Source organism: Anser cygnoides, chromosome 2 (genome assembly GCF_040182565.1).
Source record: "Anser cygnoides isolate HZ-2024a breed goose chromosome 2, Taihu_goose_T2T_genome, whole genome shotgun sequence".
Taxonomy (NCBI): domain Eukaryota; kingdom Metazoa; phylum Chordata; class Aves; order Anseriformes; family Anatidae; genus Anser; species Anser cygnoides.
This window is the reverse complement of record NC_089874.1, coordinates 76,505,655-76,531,940: the sequence shown is the minus strand read 5'-3', so window position 1 is coordinate 76,531,940 and position 26,286 is coordinate 76,505,655. Positions and strand designations below refer to the sequence as shown.

The 26,286-nt window shown below is 37.1% G+C and overlaps 1 protein-coding gene across 5 annotated transcripts in view; it reads right to left on the bottom strand.

Moving 5' to 3' along the window:
• The window catches only part of LOC106034895 (uncharacterized), a 570,359-nt gene extending 544,274 nt beyond the window's left edge, over positions 1 to 26,085 (bottom strand). Inside the window, exons 1-2 of one of the 5 annotated variants that reach the window (XM_066992505.1) lie at positions 25,721 to 26,058; positions 20,651 to 20,772 (exon numbers count right to left, since the gene is read on the bottom strand). The gene's annotated coding sequence lies outside the window, so the exon portion shown is untranslated. Of the gene's footprint in view, positions 1 to 20,650; positions 20,773 to 25,720 lie in introns of all 5 variants that reach the window. The other 4 variants (XR_010829466.1, XR_010829470.1, XR_010829469.1 and 1 more) reach the window with 4 other exon arrangements.
• Positions 26,086 to 26,286: the final 201 nt, after the last annotated feature.

Sequence of the window (26,286 nt, the reverse complement as noted above, 5' to 3'; positions counted from 1 at the left end):
GCATTTCCTATATAACCTATGGAAGACATATTTCAATTGTTCCTCATTAGGGCTTTTACCTGTTCAACTGCACATACGTAGAAGTGTTTCTGACACAAATTTAATCTTGCTTAGTAAAATTCTTAAATTTCCTAATCTGATTTTCCATGTTTCAAAGCTTTATCAGAGAAGAATGAAAACCGCACTTCCTGAAAATTCCTTCTGACTGAAAGTTCCTTCTGACTTGAGTGCCAAAAACTCCTCCATATGGAGCCTAAGTATTAAAATTTCACTTCCACCATCCTTCACCCACGTACATTTAATATTTTTTCCTTATTATATGTTACAATTGATACCAGGCTTTATCAAATTAATCTTGGGCAGTAATACAGTCATTCTTAATGAAATAAAAATTGGGTATCTTGAAGTTCCAATATACATTTATAACTACTACATCAGAATCACGCAGTCATGGGTAAAAGCTATCCAACATGAAGACAACCCTTTCCTCCTCCTGCCCTACTGCACCCTACATACTTGTCATTTGACAGCTTATATCACAGGGCTTTCCACCCACAACTTGTTACAGCCTTTCCTTTCATATGCCTTCAAAGGAATATATTCAATGGTCTGCCATGGTGAAGAACTTCAAGCTGGGCTCCACCAGAAAAATGAGCTTTGTCTGGCTCAGAACTGGACTAAAGCAAATCCAGAAATTTGTATCACATTTCTCTTACTGTCATTTCAACAATTTGCACAGCATTGAATGAGGCTGCAGTGCTAGACTTAGACTGGGACTTCTGTGCAGTTTTTAGGGACATGTCATTATCTATTTCTTTTAGGAGTACAATAAACCTTAACAAGTTCCTTCGTTTAAAAACAGATCAAGTATTACTTGAATTTTCAATCACACCCATTTCAAGAAATCGCCTTATAGAACAACCCCGCTGTTTTCATCCCAAACTTTCTTTTAAATGAATGATGAGGTGTCATTAATAGCAAGAATAGATATCTGATTTAAATTGAATTGCTACAATTTATACAAGACTATAAATGAAATACAGGGGAAGTTATAACCTATCAATAATAAAGAGAGCAGGAAGTCCTGGATGCATGCTGTCTGGCTTTTAGAAAGCCATAGGAAAGTCTGCAGTGCTTTCAAGCAGAATGCCAGTATTTCCCATCCACAGTGGAAAGATATACCTCCAGACTTTAAGATTTCGAGTTCCCACTTCCAATACCACAAATGGTCTAAAATGATCATACAACCTGAGAGATCATACCCTATTAAACACAATAACCCCAGGTAACACGCAAAGACAAGAGGAGTTGGTCGGATGTTCTCATGTCAATGGTGCAGATGGTGCAGTCTGTATTGCAGACAGCTGCCCAGACTGCCTGACAGGCAATGGAAAGAAACAAGTACATACGTTCAGTGAACAAGACACGTCAAGTAAGTGTTCCTTCCCCACACCCCAATAAACCACCCTAGATTTTTCTGTAAAGGCATATCCAACAAAAGGAATCTAGACACTTGAAATGCAAGTGTCTATGTTACAAGTAATTGAAGTTTAGCCATCTACCTGAATAGGAAGCACTGCAATGCCAGCCTTCTAATAAATCTCATGTCCACAAGAAAATCTAATATTTGAAATAAATTTGATTGAGGAGAACAGGATGCCAGCAATATAGTTTCTCTATCTTGCTGGCAAAGAACTGCAACAGACTGACATTACGATCACTTATGGTTGTAAATACTGGTCAAATTATTCTTTATTATTCCTGAATTTCCAGAAGTACAGAGCTCTGGTGTGGGGAAAGCATCTCACCCATTCTCTGGCACTAAGAGCATACTGCTAGTGCAATTGATGCATTCAGTCTAATAGCCTGGTCTTTAATACAGGAAAGCATCACTAACTACTAAGCTATACAACCTTCTTACTTGCAAAGTTAACCCTGTACCACCCCAGTTAGAAGTGATTATGCATTTAAAGTACATAGATAATCCTGTTTCAAACACTTCAAACTTTTTTTGATAGCCTTGTTACCATGCCACAGACCTCTCACTCTAAGCATCATTTTTTTTTCCCCACCCAGAGGTAGTTCTGGAGATCAACACTGAAGGAACCCCTGTGCCAGAAGCCAAGCCCCAACACTTTGGTTCCCACTGTATAAACCTTTTACTCAGCTCTGCCATCAGAGTTCAGGTAGTAACAAAGCAGGCATCTAGTGTGAGGTCAGGAGGCTGGGGGCATTTCTAGACTTGCAGGAGAGTGTTGTTCTTCACACCTTCTAGCAGCAGCATTACCCAGGCTCCTTTTACAGGGCAGACTGTACACAAGGAAGTTGGCTGCTGTGCTTTCTGAAGACTAAGAATGTAGTAACACAATTAGACCCTGCAGGAACCATTTTACAGAGCAATCAGATAGAACAAGGTCATAAATCCATTTAGTTCCATTTTGATAGGGGCCATCATACTATGGTTGAAAACTAGCTTCTTCGCACAAATAACTGCCTACCCTGCTCCAGAATGACATCCAGCTATATGTAAATATGGAATTTAAAGAGCAGGTATGACAATGCCATCTATACTCTTGCCTCCGTGTCTTCTTTTGTCTAAAAGATAAATGGGTTAAAACCATTTGAAATCAAGCCTTCCACTGTTATCCTTCTGGCCTGTGCAGATTTAAATGCTATTAATACATCTTCCCTCAAGTAAAAAACAAAAAAAAAACACCTTTTCAGTTATTTACATACTATGCCAATGCTATATCTGTTCTCATGCAATTGTGTGTGAAGACCTTTGAAATTAATCAGACTGTCTCTTACTCAGTTTGCCACACAATAGTAAGAAACAATTTCATTAATATTCTAGGACTGGTAAAGTATCACAGAATCTAACACAAAGGAATTGTTTTCAGGAGGAGAGTACTTGAAGTCCATGGGGTTCATTTCCTTAAATTGCCTTTTTTTGAGATGTATTGATACTATAAAAAATCCTGTTTCTGTACAGAATGATTTTTATGGAGTTGTGTGTATTCCTCATGTTTCTCAGCTGCACTGGAACATTAACCAAAGCATGGTAGAATGCAGCATAAAAATCCCAGTAAAGCAATATAAGTTATTTCTTGTAATTTACAATTCGTATGCAGTCAATAAGGAAAATTAATACTTATTTATCAAATTTGATTAGATGCCTCATATCTGTAATTAAAGCTAAGTGTTTTGGATTTTAAATTTGTACTCTTGTTAATTTTAAGAACCATCCATCAAGAAGGATATAACCTGGCCTGCGAACTTTCAATATTCTCCAGGGTCTCAATGGAGATAGGGAATTTTTGCTTGGGATTATTTATCAGATGACTTCTCCCATCCACCTGTTTTATGGTGCACAGGCATTCATGCTTAATTCAAAATGCAAAACCATAAGCATCCAGTGATGTGGCTGATATTTTACAGGACCTGTTCCTCTGCTGGAACACTCCCAAGCAGCCTGGCAGGATACCCTTGGCATCTCATATCACATCAAACATCCATTATCAGACGACAGATTTGCTGCAGGCTCTTAATCCCTGCAGTTCATAGCACAACTTCATCCTGTCCAGAAGCTGATTCTTAAGAACCACAGAACACACACCTGGGATAAGCAGTTGGCAATACCAAGGCAAGCCTCATTCTACAACTGGGACAGCCTTTGGCCAGACTGGAAGCTTAAACTGAACACTTTGTGAAAAAGTAACTGCATATATTTTACTCCTTGGTTAAAACAGCATTAACTTTGGACTGATTTTTTTGCAAGGGGTTTTACTTTTGAAATCATTTGTGTAAACAGTGACATTAAAAGTGTCACATAACTCATCTAGCTTGATGCAGGAGTTTTAAATATCTCATAATAGCCATTAGCTTCGATTTTTAATTGTGCAGAAAGCTTCTGTTGTGCAGAGATAATTATACAGTTATTTTGACAAGTACTGATATGATAGAAAGCCAACTCACAGATCTGCAACCAGATTTTTGCAGTGCTCTGATGTAAATCACATCATTGTGGAACTCCTTACAGGATTAGCAGCTTTACATTCTTATGTTTAGCTCATCATAACTATACAATGGAAAACTGATTCGGTAAGCACAACAGTAACTGACTGCACTAACTTGGGAAGGGAATGCAATGCAGACACTTTAGCACAATAAAAAAAGCACAAACTAATGATCAGGAATATTCACCCATGTTGGCATATTTGTATTTTTTCCTGGAATTTAACATCTACACTGCTACACTGTACTATGCAAACATACCAAGACACCAAAATGCTACTTCAAAGAGCTTTACAGCATACTATAGTCATTACATAACAAGCCCATATTATCCAACCACCACTGACCAACACATCCTGGTTAACTAGAAACATTGACTGATACACCTAACAGACACACAGGGAACATTTCCTTAAAAGTTAAAAATGCTTCATGTGAGTTTTAAGAGCAGAGCAAGTGTTCCACCATGCCTTATTTAAGCAGAAAAGACATAAATGATTATCATGACAATGAGAACTGAGTGGTTCCATCAGGTCAAAAAACACAACTACCTACACAATATGTATACTGAACCAGTAGCATGTGACAACATATTTTTATGTATGTATGAGGAACACCACTTGCTACTGACCTCCAGGTAGTAGTGCAGCAAGCTATTCACTCCCTCCTTCTGGCCCAACAACCCAGGCACCACTCTACCAAGCCATTAGCCCACTCATCCACACCATAACATCCTACCCTGAGTACAGCAATGCTCTGGTAAGCAAGGCCAAAAGCCTTCTTAGTCACGTGTCCTGGTTCCAGTTAGGACAGAGTTAATTTTTCCTCATAGTAGCTGCTAGGGTGCTATATTTTGGATTAGGATGAGAAGAGCGCTGATAACATGCTGATGTTTTAATTGTTGCAGAGCAGTGTTTACACCAGGCCAAGGACTTTTCAGCTTCTCGCTCTGTCCTGCCAGCGGGCAGGCTAGGGGTGCAGCAGGAGCTGGGAGGGGACAGACCCAGGACAGCTGACCCAAACTGGCCAAAGGGGTATTCCATACCATCTGACGTCATGCTAAACAATATATAGGGGTGGCTGGCCGGGGTGGGGGGCCGGCTGCTCGGGGATAGGCTGGGCATCGGTCAGCGGGTGGTGAGCAATTGCATTGTGCATCACTTGTTTTTTACACATTATTATTATTAATACTATTATCATTATCACTATTATTATTATTGTTATTATTATATTCCTGTCTTAATAAACTGTCTTTATCTCAACTCACAGGCTTCACTTTCCCGTTTCTCTTCCCCTTCCCAGAGAGGGAGGGGGGAGGGTGAGCGAACGGCTGTGTGGTGTTTAGCTGCCAGCCAGGTTAAACCACAACATCACGTCAGACAGCAGGCACTGCTCTCCCTGCATCCCCAAAAGCAGCAGCAAGCGATAGGCTTATCGCAGCAGACAGGTTAGTCAAGCTTGATTTACTCCTGGGAAACCCATGCTGGTCATTCCCCATCGCTGCCTCATGCCCCACGTGCTCCTCTTGCTCCTCGGTGCTGCCAGGAATAAGGTGAGGCTGTCCAGCCTCAGCTCTACAGATCTTAACACTTACCTCTTAAGAGGGGCGCAACATCTGCCTTTCTCCCATCATCAAAAACCTCTGACAGCCTCTGACACCTTCACGTAAGCTGTCCTGTCATGGAGCCTTGGCCCATGTGGGGCATCACCACCACCACGCACTGGGGGGCTGGAGCAGCCTGACTGCCAACATGCTGCCACCACAGTGACTGGGTGGCACTGCCCCTGAGCGCCCCTTTTATAGTGCAGCCCACCAGTCAGGGCATGGCTAACAATGGAGGACCCGCCAGCCAGGTGGGAGCTAACAGAGGCTGCACCTTTCGGAAACTTATGGAAGGGTCCGGCAGGCACCAGGCCGTTAGTAATACCAGCGGCCGAGACTGCAAGCTGCTCAGCGTTACCGGGCCTAGCTGCCTGCTCTGAGGCACCTGTGTGGACAGGGGAGGAATAAACGGAAAATAAAATAATCATAATCATTTAAATGTCTGCTCAGATAAATGAAACGTACACACAGAAAAAACAAGCCCCTCCCCCCAGCTGGTTAAATAAATAAATAAAACACAAATGGCCAAACAAGGGGGGAGAAAAAAAGTGAGGAAAGCCTTAAAAACAATTAAATAAACACACACCCCCAGCAGCACCCCCCAGCCTCATCCCAACCCAGCCCAAGAAAGCTGTTACCTGCGGCAGGCAGAGTTCAGCCAGGCCAGGCCCAGGCTCAGCCTGGCCCCAGATCCCCGATTTCTGCAGTGATCCCAAGCACGCACAGCGTAGCTGCTCATTTTGAACTTAGCCCCACGGCGATCTGGTGCTCGTTTAATGAGTTTTAGTTGACTCCGGTTGGAGTAGCCTCTTCAGATAATAACAGCACTGATCTAATTGGGTTAAAGTGCTCGTCGACATCGTGTCATTTAGCTTGTGTTTGTCTTTACCTCATGCAGTTTGGTGTCTTTCCTGTAATTTTAAAGGTTTCTATGGTGATAAGAAGATTTTGGTAGAAATTAGTCACATTTTCTGAGCTCATGGGTTGGTACTTAATGCAACTAATTTTTTATTTTTCTCTGTAATTTTCCTAAAGCTGACTTGAAGCAACATTATTACTAACTGTTCTTCAAACAGATTTTAAATATGAAAGGCAAAAATCCCGGTATTTAATGACCTGCTGTGAACAAGCTAAGCATGTGCCACATTTTTTCCGCAGATCAGATTAAACAGTAGTCCATTTTTTATATTCACACTTGAACCTGCACTGACTTTAGTCTCATATTTTCAACTTAGGCAATTATTCAAGGTTGAAAATTCTTGCTGCATTTTACCATGAAATTTATCTGGATCAAAGTCTGCAGTAGTCTGTGAAGACATATGTACTCTTTCAATTTCCTCTGGGATAAAAATATTCAAGACAAACTCTTACATTGAAATAATTTGTAATGAAATACTGCTTTCTGTCTAGACAGCATTGCAGAGTAATTGCCAATCACAGCAAAATTGTACCATTTTATAGTTGTCTATAATATTAAGACAACTGCATAATTGAAAAGCTAATTCTGACATAATTTAAATCGTTTATCTGAGCTACAGCAGGGAAAAACTTGGTAGTTGCAGTAAGCAGAGAATATGATGGATTTTTAGCTTCTGTTTTGCTTTCTCAAAATTGGACCTTTCTCTGACATACATGGGAAAAAAAATGAAATAAAGCAACCCAAACTGTCTGGCTTATTTTGACACAGAAACAATTGTTAAAGTACAAAAACTTTTCCTCTGGTGCAGATATGCATTTGCATTGTAAGTAACATTTTTATTTCAATTTTTCTATTTTTGTCATTTCTTTTGTAAGATTAGGTGTTATGATACAAAATATGGAACTGGTTGTTTGTAATAGTTTTATACATGAACCTGTGTTAACTTCCAGAGACCTTAAAAATTTTTTTTTCTTTCTTTTTTTTCTTTTTTTTTTGTAAATCACTATTCTATATATACATATGAATGCTCAAATGTTCGACAATGGTTTTCTTTCCTCTTCCAAAGTAGAACTAGTCACCATGAGTTGGAATTTCACTTAGTCACTCATTTCAGATATTTAACCAGGATAGGTTAAATTTAATCACTCATTTGCAGAAAGTTAAGCAGGATAGGACTAATATCAAGCAAACTGATAAATTCAGTTTTGAAATTCTGATTCAGTCTAACACTAAAAAATACAGAAATACAGAAAGTTTGTTGACATGACATTGTTATCCTTGTTTAGTAACAGGTTCTTACAAAAGTTGCTGTTAATGCTGTTTTCTTACTGCTGCTATTACAGAGTCAGTATCTACTGCAACAGAATCTGCTTGGCTTCTTGATAGCAGTTTATTGGTCACCCACATCAGCAGTCTCTAGCCACACAGCCCTTCATCATTGTCTAAGCAGCACAGAGAAAAATAATTTCTTTCATTTTACCAGGAATCTAGCTGACATCGTCAGTTGCTGAGATTGAACATAGCCACCAGCAGCACCCTTTTACATGTGCAGGATGGGGTGACATGCTTACGCGTGCCATTAACTGAAAACAAAACTTCAGCCTTCCAGATAAGCTCCCTTCCTTTTCTGAGTTTATCCCTTCAATTTCCATTTCCAAAACAGTTGCCAGCCTTTCTTTGGCTCTGTACTTGGACTGAGTTATAATCCAATGGAGTTTTCAAGCACCTTTAGCTAACTATTTCCTGTTTGACCTACTTTCTCCAGAAGAGTTTGGGAAGATATCCTACATTCACAGAAATGTCTTCTGTCCACTAATGCCAAGATATCTAGCATTGCCGGAGGTCTGAGTTGAGCTCTGACCTTCCTAATTGTTCATCCAAATCTTATACAAGACTATTTGGCAAAGGTCTATTACAGCAGACCCACAGTAAATCCTAATCTCATTTTGTTTGAAAGGACTTTATGGGAGCTGTCACAGGAAGTATAATAATAAAGATGCTGCTGGAATGCCTGATGCTTATGTGCCTTTCACAACTGAAATATAATCCATTTTACAGAATAACTTTGTATCTGTAAACATCTTAAAATGAAGTGTCCTTTTCACCTTGTGTTTCCTCTGCAGTCTAGGAGACTCTTAGTCTCATTAAAGCTGTAAACTCAGGGCAAGGTATGTTTCTGAGTATAATTATGTACAAAATGAAACTGAATTTTCCTAATTAGTTCAGGCCTTCGGTCATTGCCTTGAGTAATTATGCATGCATACCCACAGAAATGAAGAATCAATACTTTATTGGCATGAATAGGATGGACACAAATTTCAGCCACTTCAGTATAAAGTGTTACTTACCCCCCAAAATATTTTATTCAAAGTTTTAATCCAATTTCCTTCTTACAATATAAATGTACTAAAGCACATCGCGTTCAGTTTAACATTACAGTGTCTTTGAAAGTAATTCTCACTCAGCTAACGCCATCTGTTTACACCCAAATATTTTCCTTCCATTCAGCCAAGTTGAAAGTATCAGTAAAAAACAGTCTGTGTAGGGAAAAGAAATGTGCTGATACACATACATATTAACACAAGAGCCATTTTTAATACTGCTTTACTGCGAAGCCAAAAACTGAGCTGTTGCTTTTGAAATGCACTAGAGTACAAATTGAAAAAAATCCTGTAAACATCTGGAACAGGGATCAAAGCCACAGGCAGAACTTCCATTTACTTCCATATATAAATATCAAGGCCCTGACATTATTCACTTAAAAATAAATGTTTGAGATAGTAATGAATAATTACCACATTATGCATATACATTTTCTCTCTGTAATAGCAACACTGTATTTCAGAGCTCACTTTCTGCAGATTGGAAAAGAGGAGTTGATTGGGTCCTTTCTTCTCCCGTTTACACCAATGCTGTCCTATCTTCATGGAGGGAAACAAACAAACAAACAAAGCTTTGTCTTTTGTACAACTTTGTATTCTCTTCTATTTAAAAAATACCATTTGAAGCCAATCCCATTTACTGTTCAGCTTCTGCCACTTGCCACAGCTATCTGCTGTTTTGGCTGGTCATGATTCTCATGAAGAGAAAAACAACAACCAAAAAGATGTCTCCAGGAAGAAACAAACTCAGTATACTGGCATTTCAATCTTCCATTTTTTTTTGGCAGGGGGAGCATTTATAAAAGCTTCTTTAAAACTATTTACACCAGGAGCCTTAATATATCACTGAGGGAAGGACCAGAGGCTCCCTCTGGAACTATATAGACTACACTAAAATCTTTTCACACGGCTTTGTTGTCTGTATTGATTTCTGGTCTCAGTTGCATTCAGTCTGGAAGACAAATAACCTAAGTAATCAGCAGCTCTTCAGATCAGTTGCCCTTTTACAACGTCTCTTTCCCAACTGGAACCACGAAAATTCTATCACCTGCAACTCACACAGAGCAACCTATGCAGGGGTGGCTAACAGGAACAAACAGAAATTTACACCCTTCCTTGACAAAAAAAATGTGCATTGAGACTAGGCAATTGTTAGACAAATGGTTCAGGAGTTATGTGCTAGTTACTCTTGGAGTGTTCTTCTTAAACATCTTTCTCTTACTCATGTACTGCTGAGTTGGCCACAATAAGAGAAGGTAAAGTGAAATAAATTTTCCACTGTTGGAAAACTAATCATCAGTTCAAGTATTGACCAGTTACATTCATTGAAATCAGTGACCTTATATTTATCCTCCTGTAAATTGACTTTCCTATGAGTTTTAGGTTCAGTGCTTTCTTCTAAACTCAGTGGGATTACATCCATTCAATTTAAGGAGCATTGTATTGTTTTGCTCATATGTGTACTGAATTTGTATTTCAGTGTTGAAAATGCTGACACTGAGGAAAGGAAGAGAGAACTTTCAGTTTTAAACTAAAAGAACATCATTTGAATATGCCACCACTAGTCCAAAAAAATAAAATAAATAAATAAATAAAAAATGATTCTCCAGTGTTTAATGTGGTTTTCTAGTGTCTGTGAATCAGAAAGGTGTTTTCAGTGATACGGCTTTTTCAGAAAGCGATACCATGTTAGTAAGTCAGAGTAACTAGGTACTCAGGTAAATACCTTAATTCAGGTGTAAATTATCATGATATTTCCATATGATATGATCTGAAAAATTGTAAAGATTTCTATTTTCATATAAAAATACCTTGCATTCTCTCTCCAATTATGGCTTTACTAATAGAAAGCAATGGTAGTTTTGTGTATCTAAGGATGGCATGAGTCAACACTGAAAATTTTGGAAGAAAACAAACCAGATACTAAGCAGTTTGGAAAGAATTTATCTCCTAAGGAAAACAAGAACACAAACACATATATACATATATGCATGTCTATACATCTACATATATAAATGCACATCCCAACTGTAGAGCTAACAGGAACATGGAAAATAATACTGTTTGTGCTGTTCATTTCCTAGTTTTCATACTCTTGCCTAGAATAAACAGGTGGAATTGTTTCTATTGGGAGATTAAGATGCTGATAGTAAAGCCTATGAAAAGATATATGGCAGTTTCCCAGTTTCCAGCTGATAACCAGATGACTGTTTTTTCAGATGCGTACAATAAGCTTCAAGAGACAAAGGCAGCAAAAAAAAATTAAGCTTCAGAGTGACATGACATAGAAAATGTGACTGTCCTCAACAATGCATTGATATTTATTGACTGTTTCACCAAATGTGCAGCAACAACTTATCAAATAGTTTGGAGACCAGAATGATTTCTATGCAGTGCTTTGGTTTAAAACCTAATTTTCTTCTCAGAAAGGTTATTTTTGAAGTGTCACTCTGAATTCCCATATCACTGCTTGAAGATATTTTAAAACAGATTTCTGTGCTGCCAGAAACTAAAGAGGCAATATAGCCAAAAATGGAACGTGACATCTGCCATTTATAAACAGAGATGTTAAGATAGATTTCTTTGTCCATATCATGGTTAAAACCCAAAACAAGAAAATAAACTAACCTAGCTTTGGCCTATGGCATTATTTTAATAAGTATTCTGTGTGAAGCATGCTTTTTAGAAGAATCTATTCATGTTTTTTCTAATTGCAAATCTCTTCAGTCAGCTTATGTTTATGAATGACTTAAAATACATTAAGAGAAAAATTGCATAATTAGAATTTGTGGAAATAACTCTGAAGAGACGTTACTAGTAAGAAAATATGTCTGTTCAGTAAAACCTCTTTTCCCAGGGAAGTACAGAGGACTTGGACAGATATTTTACTAAACAACTTACACATTTTCTTTTCACTACTAATGGGCTAGTAAATTTATATTTCAAAGACAATACCATTGTTTAAAGGCACCCAGTAATGAAATACTTCATTGTCACAAAGATTCATTTTTAGTCAGAAATATATTTCTGATAAAGGTTTTCATTTTAACGTTCAGCACTGGTATCCTTGAATAAGTTTCTTTCAGTTGTACCTGACCAAAAGCAGAGTCAGTCTTGCTAAATGTTTAATGAATCTTTGAAACACAGACATTAGAGGGCTGTCTTTGGGATGACTGGGTCAACACCGTTCTTAGAAATAAAGGGGTTTTCTTCTTTTTTTCTTTCTTTAAAAAAAAAAAAAAAGCTAATGAATCCTTCATTAATGCATTTTATAACCTTTATTTTATTTTGTCAGAAAATATTAATGCTTTCAAAACAAGCATAAAATTAGCTGTCTGTTATATTTACCAACAAATCATGTTAATAGAATAGTCCTCCCTTCCAAACTTGTCAATACTGAAGAATTTCAAATAACCGCCCCTCCCCAGTATCTCTGTCTAGTTAATGGACATATGAAATGTTCACAGTATGTCCAACTGAGGAATGGGAGTTTCTGCAAACTTAATTTCAGAGGCGAAGTCATAGGTTTGAGAGCCTGAATCCTTCCCCCTGTAAATCAGAAAGAACAAAGAGAGTTGTCCCATGAGACACACAAGATCTGCAGAGAAAGACATTTTTAGATGGAGAAAGACATTTTTAGAGCTACAGAGTCTATGTCCTGCATACCTCCTCGTTCTGTTAGACCCAGTAAGCTCACACATTGTACATCTCCATGAACTGTTAAACAATTCAGTGTATTCAGTCTGCTTGAACAGCATAATGAGAAGCAAATTAATCTTTTTCTACTTGAAGAATAATTGGTGATTAAACTCTTCTGAGTAATCCAACTGGCCAATATGTACAAGGCTACACAAGGGAAAAATCTTTCTTGCCCTAGAAAGTGATCATCTTGTGATTTGAAGCATGAATTTTCATTAGCCCTTATTTAATTTGCACAACTCTGATGTTAGACACATTTCAAGTCTACCCATCCTATTGAACTCAACAATCTCTTGAAGAACGAATTAGTCATTCATAGACTGATTTTTACACTACAGGAGGTAAATCTCTCTTTTTTTTTCCTTATTTCCCCTGAAACTACTGCCCATTCATTTAAGCATCATTTGTTCTTTTATGCTGCAGTAGAACATAAAAGATGTACCAAAAATAATCAATATAAATATAGTAATTCTGCCCAAGTTATCTCAGCTTGATTTTTTATTTTTATGCTACTGAGTGATCCTAACTTCTGTCCAACTTTAGACACAAAATTACTTCCATTTTCCTGCTCCGAGCCACGTCACATTTTCCAACTAATCCTTCTTAAAAGTTGGGGACTAATTAGGTACATTACTGAACATTACTGATAAGTATCTTCTGTATTTTGACAATTACTGTGCACTACACATATTTATTGAATTATTCACTATGGCTCCTGTGTTTTTTTCTTCAAAGCTTCCCATGCATACAAAACACAGAATATGTGAAAAGTTTAAAACACAGTTGTAAAGATACACTGGCTTCATACTGACCCAACTGGAACATCATCTGCCACTACAGAATATATATTCCTGTTTGTACATCCATCTTAATGTTTTAATAATACAAATAAAAATCAAAATAGAGTTAACATGCTTATAGAGATCTCTTCCACTTTTTAATCTAATAATCATGCAAGTAGAAACATAATGTCAGCCATTTAAGTTCCTAAAAACACCAAGTAAAGGCACTTCTTACACAGACATCTACTATGGTTGATTGCACATTATTGTCTACATTTTGCAATTCTTCATTAAGTCAGCATTAAAACCTATGTGTCTATCAATCTATTAGCTTGAAGTACCTAATCTAAGCTAGGAATCAAGACCTCCTAAACCTATTATGAAAACGAAGAGAGGTGTGCCCCTGAATCACTCTTCCAAAAAGACCACTGACGATACAGATAGCAGAGGTTCCTATATTAGTTTCCTAGCATAGACTATGCGAATAAAATCATTAAAATAATTGCCAAAGAATTACAGTGGGAACCAGGAAAATTCGTAGAACTCCCACGTTGCCTTTTGACCTGGGATAAGTCTGTTTTCTATGCTAAAGTAATAGAAATGAAGATATATTAACAGGCAAAAATGTCTATCAGCTAAAGGTCCTTTTTAAAAGGTTAAGAATTTTAGAAAAGTCTTTGCAGTAATAAAAATGTAACCAGATATGCAAAACAGCTTCACTAAAGCATTTAACACTAAGCTAGTTCTGTTTCCACTGACAATAGGAGTAAGCTTATGCCATAACTGAGTGCTCTTCCAACAACAACCACCACCAACAAAAAACAGGCCTACATGTAAGTAACAGTCATCCTCTTTTTGAGGAGCTGAAGAGTATTAAAAAGGAATAGATTTTCTTTAGCAAAGTACATCAAACAGGGATGGAGTCTCAGCAGATCTTGAAGTAAAAAGGTCTGTATTTTTTTACAGCAGATGATGACCTAAAGCTTTCTTTTCAATGTTTATCCACATCAGAGAGTCCAGAGAAGGGCAACGAAGCTGGTGAGGGGTCTGGAGAACAAGTCTTATGAGGAGCGGCTGAGGGAGCTGGGATTGTTCAGCCTGGAGAAGAGGAGGCTCAGACATTATCGCTCTCTACAGGTACCTTAAAGGAAGCTGTAGCGAGGTGGGGGTTGATCTATTCTCCCACGTGCCTGGTGACAGGACGAGGGGGAATGGGCTAAAGTTGTGCCAGGGGAGGTTTAGGTTGGCTATTAGGAAAAACTTCTTTACCGAAATGAGTTGTTAGGCATTGGAATGGACTGCCCAGGGAAGTGGTTGAGTCACCATGCCTGGAGGTCTTTAAGAGATGTTTAGATGTTGAGCTTAGTGATATGGTTTAGTGAAGGACTTGTTAGTGTTAGGTAAGAGGTTGGACTAGGTGATCTTGGAGGTCTCTTCCAACCTAGATGACTCTGTGATTCTGTGATTCTGTGATCAGTAGTACTTCTTCCTTCCTTCTGAATCTTCCCAAGAATAAAGAAGAGCAGATCTCCAAAGTATGAGATGATTTACAGCTTTTTGTTCATTTATTCCAAAACATCCTCCTGAAATATTCCAGTCGTCATATTATTTACACACTGAATAAGTCAGCAAGCATCTTTGTAAGTAGGAATTTGTCTTAAATCCTCTATGCTTCGCCCACAATTCAAAGGCAAGATGGAAATATGCAATTATTATGGAAGTCCACAAAGATGAAGTAATCTTGGTAAGATTTACTTTGTATCAGTCTGATCCTTCTAAATTACTGAAGCTATAGCTGAAAGCAACTGACAGCCAAAAAGAGATACACTTATAAAAGAACCAGGCATTTAGCCTTTTCTATCTTATGAGTAGTGTCAGAATAGGAAAAATTACAATAGCTATCACATTTATTAATAATCATCAGTTCATAGCATCCAAAACAGAATGACATTGTTTTCTTTTGCATAGAGAGAAAATACAGCATTTACATGGCACAGTTTTTGAAAGGCTATTTCTTCCCCTCGGATGAGATAGCCCTTAATGTATGAGAGAAGGAGATAGAAGCTCACTCTTAAGTGCAGACCCTGAGCCTGAATCTCTGGCAAAATCAAAAGATGAAGACCTCAAGAGGAGACAAGTGCTCAGCATCTGTTTACATATAAGTATGTGCTTGCAGCTCTGGGGAGCCGCAAGCCAGGCCTCATCAATGCAGAAAAGCCTGACCATCCTTAGCTTGCTGGAAGGGGCCTTCCTGGAGGCTGAACTAAATGGCCAAAAGTGAAACAAACACACGCAAACCAAAACACGTACCAAAAACTTATCCGGGCCTCTGTACTTTACAGGCCCTCAGAGCCAAAATGCATCATGGCTAATAGCCAGCCAGGTAGAAGGACGAACAAAACTCCCGCGGATCTTAGAGCCTCATTTCCTATGAGATTCTTCAGTTTTGGCACACACATTTCAAGCAACAGTTCAATAATAACTGATGAGACTAAGGCCTATAATAAAACACATGTAAGATACTTAATTCACATCAGTGGAGACTCACCACAAAATCACCTTTGAGGATGTGGACTGAAGCACTCCCTGCACCCAAACTGTGTAAGAAATAAATAACAGCAGGCAGTTTAACCTAGCTTTGATTCCAGCACCTTACCAACAAGACTATATCCTTTTTGTTCAGCAAACAAAATGTACACCTTAATTTATAAGCTGCAATTCAGCATTTGTGAGTGAAATATCATCAGCAAGAGTAGAGTGGTAGATGAGGGCAATTTTTTATGTAAAAGTATTTTAATATAAGTGTTTTTAAGCAACCAGAATTTTTAACTATTCAGCATATAAGCAATCAGTATTGCTTTTAATTCTTCAGAGACAGGTCCTTTCTGTAGCAGAGGAACAATGCACCATCTGTGTGTAAGCTTGACACTAATTGCTAGTACAACAAACATTAAAGTTGATTATCCAGACTTACAAATTATAATAAATACAAGTAAAATTGAAGACAGCTTTCTCATCTCCCTCACACACTTCACTACCTAATAAAGTACAAAATATTTAACACAGTTAAACTTTTAAAACAAAACAAAACAAAACAAAAACAAAAAAAAACAACAAAAAATTGGTCACAAATATGTAGAAGAAATTCAGTGTGTCATTGGTCCACATAATCCCTCCCTGATTATAGGCAATGATCATGATAGGATTTGAGGGGTAACGGGTCTTGTTTTAGGCTGTGATAAATCCAAATCAGAATAGCAGAAATCCTTTTAAGGAAAAAGGTGTTTAATAGTAAACAAACAAAAATCACGAGATTTTTCAGTTTTCAAGTTAACACTATGATTTTTCTTGGGTGATAAAAACAATAATAGAATTTTCATATTCTCAGGATCTACTTATTCTAGCAGCCTGCACTTGGCCAGGTCCCAGCCCTAAGGCCTGGCATTGATCACTCACTACTAACCTGTCTTTCCAAGCCTACCCAGATCAGAGCCCATTTTTGTTATTTTGGATCTGTGGTTTGTGCTGATGACTGAAGCCACAGAAAAGTGCAGACCACCCAATAAATGTTTGATGGATCAGCTTAATTCTCTAACACAGCTTAAGTAATGGTTTCACTGCATAATGGTCTCTGTCAAGGACAGAACATACAGGTGAGCCAAGTCAGCCTCACTGCACCATAAAAGCTAAGATGCTCTACCAAGCAAAGTCACACAAAAAGGCTGAACCTTTGAACTTCCAACTTCTCTGAAAGAAAACTGCAAATGACCTGAAAAAGTGGAAAAACAAAAACAACCCCCCTTGTGATGTATCCGTACAGTATGTAAAGTTAGCGTGAATTTCCATTTGCTCTTCAGAAGTCCTCCCAAACTCCTCAAAGACAGAAGAGCACATGATTCTCTGCAGGAACATAGCCAGGTTGCCACAAAGCCACGATGCCCCAGCTGCCCTGAGCAAAGAGCCTGAGGGAACATGCTGTGGTTCTGCATGGCCCTGCACGCAAACTTCCCTTCCTTCAGAAATCACTGGCTGTAATTGGTGCTCTGTTGCATTGCTAGCAGGGAATAATGTTCAGAAATCCATTCCCACAGGAACATTAAACAAGCCACCCCCCCACCCCCCCCTTTTTTTTTCCTTCTGAAAATCTCCTGCTTGGTATTTTTTTGTAGTTTGTGTTCACAAATGGAGACATGCTCTCACATTTTATTCATCACTATATCATCAAACTCTCAATCTCATGAGCAGTTTATGGAGCAGTTTCAGGTTTATTTTTCTTCCCTTTCTGATTGCCTCCTCCAGTGTAAGGGTGAGGCACTGAACTGAGACTGTATTATATTTCATATCAGTTGTAAAATGCTGTACAGTACTAATTTAGAAAAAGTCACAGAACTATACTGTCAGTATTGGCAATACTCTCAGAAAAAAAAATAAAAAATTAGAAAATAAAAATAACTACCATATTCTTCCACTGTGATCATGTTACCAATTTTTATTGTCCAACTTGAATTAAAGTTTATTTTAGCCTACCCCTTAGTAACTACTTTTTCTGTTACTACTTCCTTGAAGGCTCCAGATAATGTACTGGTGGGACTTAAAAAACACCTGGTATTATTACACTTTTTTTTTTTCTCAGTTATATGAGATAACTGCTTTCCCAGAACTCCAAATATGATTTCTGCAGCTAAGAACAGTATCACATTGTTTCTTTTATAATTTGTAGCCATAGGGTTGTTTAATAGGAGTCTTTAGTAAAACTTTACCAATATTCGGACAGTCTTGTAACAGACATTTTCTGAAGTATATAAATGATGTATGATTTCTGTATACTGCAGCTCAACCATCAGTGTCTATTTTTAAAATCTGTGTGGTGTGTCATTATTGTAATCATTTCTTCTCTAGCTATATTTAGCTGGCAGTTCAAGTCAACATGGATGTCTCATCTCTAGCACACCTAGAAAACCACCCCGTTGATTTATGCATTGTCTTAGACTTAGTTCAAAGCAAAAGCAAGTTTGAACTCAAAATTTATTTCTCCAGATGTTCAAAATTACCAGTAAACCAAAATTCATCAAAACCTAAAATCTCTTCACAGTACTGGCTGCATTTGGAAGCTGACACATGATTTCCAAGCTTCTGAAAAAATACTTTAATGGACACAGGATTAGGTCCTGCTGCAGTATGTGAAAATTACTGACTTTGTTTTTAAGTGCATGCCTCTGCTAACAAAAATTAATAGATCAAAGACGAATGATTCAGAAATTATTCAACCTGTCACAGCATAAACTTGTTACAAAGCAGCACATTCCAGAATGATAGCAAATCTTTCTGTTTTAATTGGAACTTGAATCACCTTGACCTTTCCTAGCACAGAGCAGAGTGCCCCTCTGAACCAACAGCAGCATCTGCATCCTCATTCCATTTTAATCAGAGCTCAATTTGGATTTCTGTGTCTCGGCAATCAGTGCATTGCAGAGCAAGGAAACTGTAGAAATAAATGAGATGTTGCCTTGTTCCAGCTGATTAAAACATGATTCAAGGTGACTTTTAGGTGACACTATAAGTAGTCAGAACAGCAGTGTACTTTATGAAGAAAAAAAAAAAAATGTGTGAGGGATGTTTATTTCCCCTATCTGAGATAAGTGACAGAGTTGAAATGAGAGCACTGGTGTGTCCATGAAAATATATCAGTGTTTAAAGAATCCTATTATTAGACACAGTGGAAACTACATCTTGAATAAGCCTTCCATACTGTGGGTAATTATCACAAGCCAGAATGCTAATTGCTTTTCGATCTGCTCAGTGCCTCCAATGAGTCCTGTTGAGGGCTACTGGGGCTGTACCAGACAGTAACACTTAATGAGAGAAAGTTTATCAGAGTACAGCATCAGCTATTACTAAGTGAAGAACAGGAACAATACACTTTAAAATGAAATGGGGAAAAAAAAAAACTACAAAAGAATAAAAATTAAACAAAAATCATTTTAATTATACTTTCTTTTCAGATGCTAAGTAACTGTGTCTTCATCACACAAGCAACTGAATTGAAAAATTGTAAAAATTTGCATATTATTGCTTAGTTACCTGAAATGGTTCACTGTTTAAATATTTCTGCCATATTCTTGTATTTACAGGAAAAAAAAGTCCAGAAGTCCATCCATCCATCAGCTAAGATTTTCATAAAGTTTTTTGTTTTTTTTTTAAGTTCAGATTACTATGGTTAAAAACTGTCAAGGGCGACAGTCCACACATTTTTTTATTTTCACTTTCTTTTGGAAAGCAAATAAATAAATACAGAGAAATTGTTTTCCAGAACCACCTGTCTTCCATAGCCTACCTTCCAAAACTTCAGAAGATATGTGGGATAGAAGATATGTATTTTTTTTGCAGAATGCCTAGTGCACTAAAAATGATCTCTCTGAAGAACAGTGGGAACATTCCCAGATTTTTTCATTATATTTGCTTACTTATAGTTAGATTGTTTCTATATAAAAACATCAGTCATGTTCTCAAGTAACAATGTAGACAATTTCCATAGAAAGTATTGCATTCTGAGTATTATTAAAACATGGTAAGATATTATGACTGTTTTCAAGACAAAACAACAAAGTGACTCAAGTTGTACTGAGTCTGAAGAAGCGGGAGAAAGAGAACTCAAGGGTCAGGGCTTCCAATTCTGATTTAAATACAGATGCATTCTCCCCCATAAAAAATAAATAAAATAAAATAAAATAAAATAAAATAAAATAAAATAAAATAAAATAAAATAAAATAAAATAAAATAAAATAAAATAAAATAAAATAAAATAAAATAAAATAAAATAAAATAAAATAAAAAAGCTGCAGGGAAGCAGTTTGCAGTGCTGCAGGAAGGCAGCAACAACAAAATTATAGCTGTACCATAAGTTATGTATTGCACTGATGCATACTTTGTTTTGCCTATTTTTCTAATCTTTGATTTAAGGGAAAAAACAAGTAATTGTAGTGATCAAGGAAACATAGAAAAATGTTTTCAACTGGTTCTCCAAAAGTCTATCAGTCCTCTATGCTAGCAGTTTTGAGTGTGAAGGTCGAAAGAGCAACAACAGAGAAGAGAAGTAAGACCAGTAAGTTAAGGACCTCAATAGCAGTAGCACTAAATACAAGTTGCAATAGCTGTGAAAATGAAAATAAACCTGAGTAAAACAAGCAAACAGATTGTATCACAAAACTCGAACAGATATCAGTATTTGTGCTTGAGTGTGTGTTCACTCACCTTTAAAGGAAAGCACCTTGCCATTCATAAGTTGCCATTTAAAACAGTAAGACACCATATCCAAAACAATGATTTTAAACCTATTGCTCGTAAAGTCTTTAAGTTCTTGTGTTTCACATGATCTGATGAAGAAAAGCAAACATATTGTCAGTAGGCTTCTTTATGCTTACAGATGTCTGGACTTCAAATGAAAAGCTTTTAAGGTTCTAAAACCAGAGAAACAGAAAGGTAAATCACAAATCTCACAAATCCTAATAAATATATTATACGTATTTATCTATCTGTCTATATATATTTAAACAAACATTAAGAAAATAAAACAGAAAATAAACATTAGGGTCTTCATGTCATTGGAATTTTCAGTCTCCTCTTGTAGAGGGACTATAGTTACTTGGCACAAACTTTATTTCTAGTGAATATTTTTAACACCTGCATCATTACATTAACCTTACATTGCTCCATCTCCAGGGCAATCTCATCCTTCCTCAGAAAAGGTGACCTACTTCTGAGATGCGGTCTAGCAATTGGGTTGTACAGTGACAATACTGCTTTTCTTTTCCTTTTTCTTTTCCTTAGTATAGTCTATTTGCTTTAAAAATCCCCTGCCTTCATTCTCTCTTTTGATCCAAGTAAACTTCTGACAGCTTGTCTTAATATCAAATATTATGGCAAATAAGATAAATATGCCTCAGCAGTGACAATAACATTATTCTCTGAATTCTTGGTACAATCAGTCAACACAAATGTTTCATTTCATACATCATTTACCACTTCTATAGGAACTGCAGAAGATTCTACGAATGAATTCCAAAGTGAAAATTTCATAGTAGCAGGGGATGCAGGATGCATGTATAAGATTACCTTTCACCAGTTCTTTCTACTTCTCATCATTGTGATCCATACAATGCCTCCCCTTAGGGATTATACCTTGGAATGAAAACTACAGAAATCCCACATGAAGGAGAAAGAAAACATTCAGAAAGAAAAGATGGCTTCATGGTAGATCTTGGACCACTGCGTAGCCTTGATTCTTCATAACAGGAATTTGATAAAACAATATTTGAACATGATAAAAAAATGCATTCTCTCCTTGGTACAAACACTGCAATAAAGGTGTGACTTTAGCCAAAACTTAGTGCCCTTAAAGCAGTATTAGCTACCTATTCAGTCATATTCTTCCCCCATTTTACTCTTTGATGAAATAGAATTTAACAGCACTATGGCTGAAAGGCTATAGAGAGACCTTTAAAGACAGGTGCCACATTGCAACAAGAAGTGTAAAACTTAGAAAGTCTCTTACAAGGAATTCATCTCAATCTGATGCGAGCTATTTTCAATGGCACAATTTCTAGTTGTGCTGACCACATCACCCAGGCAGAAGGATGATGAATCTGCTTAAAATGGAAACATCAAGTCAGAAGACAAGGACAATTTTCTCCATCCATCCTCTGTTCCTCCCATATTTTCCAATCAAAATATTAAAGAGAAGTGGTAGTTTTGGATATCAGAAAAAATAAAAATTCTTCTGAAGTCTGAATGCTTTTCATTTTTTTTTGTCCCTCATACATATTTTTCTTGGAGATACTAGGAGATTAGTATGTAAGAATTAAGCTGATTAATATGGCAGACTCATATTTAGATAGATAGATTAATATTGTGGTCACGCTAGTTTTTCACTGGGTTTGATAGCAACTCTGGCTTGTATTGTTGACTAATGTCCAAACTAGAGTCAGTCCAAAAGTATTTTGAAAGACTCTGCACATAAGGAAATGTTTCAAAAATACAGGAGTACGTGCATATTGGTTTTGTTCCTTCATTTCTGAGCTGCATGATAGCCACTTTTATCAATTTAATCAAAGGTGGAAGCCAGATAAACAGGGAAATACATACTTATTTCATCCAGGCACATTTTTCCTGTCTGTTATCTCATTGCATTAGCTTTCCTTTCCATGTTGTAGCATGATGGTTTTTGGAAGTTGTTTGGATGCTGTGCCGTTCTATCAGCCTGTCAATGCTGCGATGCACTTACTATGAAGTTAAATTTACAGTCACAGTCTGTTGCTGACGGGAGTGGTGAGCTATAAGGCTCTCTAGGGCAGGTAGTTTATTATCTTTGCTCTCACACTGGTATGCCTAGGGTCAGACTCTTCTCCACTGAAAACTCCCCTGGAGGCAAGGAGTGTGCATGGTTTAAAGTCACCACCAAGTCAAAAAGCACCATAAGAGTACTCCACTCTACTTCTCCCCGGTAGAAGAAGGTGATTCAGAACCTATTAAAGAGAGTCTTACTCCCCCATGGGGATCTTACCCCATGCCACCCCAGTGACTTCTACCCAAATTCTCTTAGGTGTTACTAGAAAAACTAAGCAGAATCCACACATATTTAACTGCAAAATCTCCAAGAACACAACAAAAGTTTTCCCTATATATATATATATTTTTTTTCTTTATGTCCCTTTGCTCAAGGAAGCCAGGGTTTTGAAGAACCACAGAGGTTAAACTCAATTACTGTGACCAGATCCAGCAGGTTCAAGCTACACAATGTAGCCCACAGTAGTATGTTAGAGTAGCTCAGAGTATTTCAGAAGAAACCCTCTTCTGCGGGAACTCATAACACAAGCCAGCACCCAGCACTTTATATCCCTAACCAACATTATGGAATTCTCTATCCATGAAGGCATAACCTATCAAATTACCATATAAACTTTTATTCAGTGTTTTTTAAACCATATGAAGTGTGACAAATTAACAGCTGATTTGGACAAGCATAAGCAATTACCAAGGTTAAAAGATAAGGAAAGTGAAGGGAAAAATAAACTAGCACAACTTTGAACTTTATATGTCATGAAATCGTTGCTGCTTTCAGAAATGGTAGCATTTTGAAATAGAAGATTGTATCTCTTTTTACACTTTGCTTTTTTTTTAAAAAAAAAAAAATTCTCTCCAGTGTCCAGGTTTACAAAGGTCAGGTGCCAGTATGATCTAGAATAAGACCATTTGTGACTGACTTTGAAAGTCACAAAGGGGGAAATCTTACGCATAAGAAGCCTCCGGGAATGCATCTGACTCCTTTGTTTTCTAATAGATCCGATAACTCAATGAAAGACAAAACTGTTGAATTCCTTCCAGACAACATATCAGGATATCAAAGCAGTCAAATTACAAACACATTTTTGCCCAGTTTTGTGACTAACTTTCTTCATAATCTAATGGTTATCAGGGATGCTGTGCACAGTACCTGGATATCATAAACAAACAACAATTCAATCTTCACAAGCCCTGCTTAATAAAATAGAAAGGATATTACAGTAGAGAAGCAACCAAAATTGACATTCATCACAGTACTGCTGCAATTTTCTGCCCTTCTATCATCAGGCCACAGTGATAATCAGTGTTAACATGAGGAAGAGAAAAATATTATCCAGGTGTCTGAAATAGCAGAGTCTAGTCTTATTCAAAGGGCTTTGAATATTAAAACAAAAATCCTCACTGGGGTTCCAGTGGTAAACCAAAGCAGAGTACAAAGAGCTTCAGCTGTGTGTTCACAGTAACCTGACTTGCTAAACAATGGGGCTGCTGTGCTTTGTACCCAGCAGAGTTTCTCAGGGAATGTATATCATTGGAAAGGTACGAACTAAAGCAATCAAGCCTAGTATGTTTGGACTTCAGGAGTCTAATATTGTGCAGTACTAATCAGGATTGGGAGAAAATTTTCAGATGAATAATTTATTTGCCCAAAGTGCAAGTGAAAGTCATCTGAACTCTTTCTGAAGAGTTTATTCACACACATAAAAAAAATAAATAGATCTGCCAATTTACACGTTTCCCTTGTGTCAAATAAGACATTTTCTGGGACTTGGGGAAAAAAAAAAAAAGTTTTGTTTTGTTTTATTTTTTTTTCCTCTAAATTTCAACTACCAAAGCAATCAACCGTTCACACAAGCAAAATCAATATCTGGCTGTTTGCCATAAAACACATATACTTTAACCCTAATAACTGATATCCAAAACACCACTGTGTAGTCCTGGCTAGCAGCAGATAACTACCATTTGGAAACAGAAGGGATTTGATGTAGAGATGTTGTGTTCAATTTCTTCTTCCTTTCAGATATTTTGATCTCCATCCTCCCCTCCATACAGTTTCATTGAAGCTACAGATCCTAGCAAAGCTGTTGGAAAACTGGGACAAGATACACCTCTATTTGAGCGTGTATGTCCAGAACACACAGAAAATTCTATTATCTTACCCCATCTCACATTGTCTTCCTATAAATCATGAACAATAAAGAAGAAGAAGAATGGCTTGAAACAGAAGTAATATTGCCCCAAGTGGAATGGATTGCTGCTTTTGCAAACTCATGCAGAGAAATCAGGTGTAATTTTGGAACTCATACTTCTTAAAGTTTAAGAATGCTTTTTCTACACCACATTTTTTTCTCTACCATAAGGAAAAATATTTTTAGCAAAACTTTAAAATAGAGAAACATTTAACTATAATTACTCTGAAACTGATATACCAAGAGAAGTGTTACTTTTCAATTTCAAGTAGCAATTTGGGCAGAAAAAAAAAAAAACAAAAAAAAAAACGGTAAGGGTACTTCAAGAATCTAGAGACTTGTTAAATTCTTGATTTAAGTACTGTTTCATATGTTACACAAATTTTCATAATTACTTAGATCTACATAAGTGTCTATTTCGGCCATCTAGGAGTCTACACTGGCAAATTCACAAGGTTATGTCAAGTTCCTCTTATCCCTGTAACATTTTTTCTTGCATTATACCTGTCAGATATGCTACATTCTCAGAGAATGAAATCCTCAGACTTTTCATCCCTAATCATTAAAAGTAAACTCTCTCTGATTGTTTTAAATTGAGACAATACATGATTTTGATAAAGGCTGGAGCTTCTTTTTATTATTCTTTAGTATATAAGGAGCTTAAAAATACAAAAATAATATGGTAGTCTATTTTCATGCAGTTTCTTTTATCAGCCTAAGTATATTAGAGTCTTCACTTTCTGACAGCCATTTCAGCAACACAAGGGAGTATGGGACAAGACATTTTACTTACAGTTATTTCAGCATTTTATGTAGGCTCAAAGGAAGATATATTGCCTTGAGAACCTCTTGAATAGTTTATTTTGAAGACTGGAAACAATTATTTCATGCCAAATGTGAAGACATACTTCATTCACCCTTCTGAAAACTGATGCACACCCACAGTTCCCAAAACAGAGATAGTGAAAGAGCAGAGAATCAAATCTCTAGTTACTCAGACTCCTCCAAACATTTCTTCAGTGGCTGTGCTGATTCTGCTAAGAAATGCATAGGCTGTGAGTCTGTCAGCAAGCGAGGTCACTCGGTGAGATTAAACACAACCTACAGCAGACTAATCGCTTCCCAGGCAGGCTTGAATCAGCTAGTCAGGCATTTTGTTAAAATGACTAACCACACAGACAGGCTGTAGCAAGGAGCTTAACTGCAGTGCACAAAGAATTATTACAGGTTCCTTTAAATATAGAAGATAGAAAAGAATTGTTAACTTGCTTAATATAATAAGATAAAAAACAGAGTATCTTTTTTAGTAACGTGTATGGTGTATAGGCCATTAACAGGTTTCCAGATGACACGATGGCT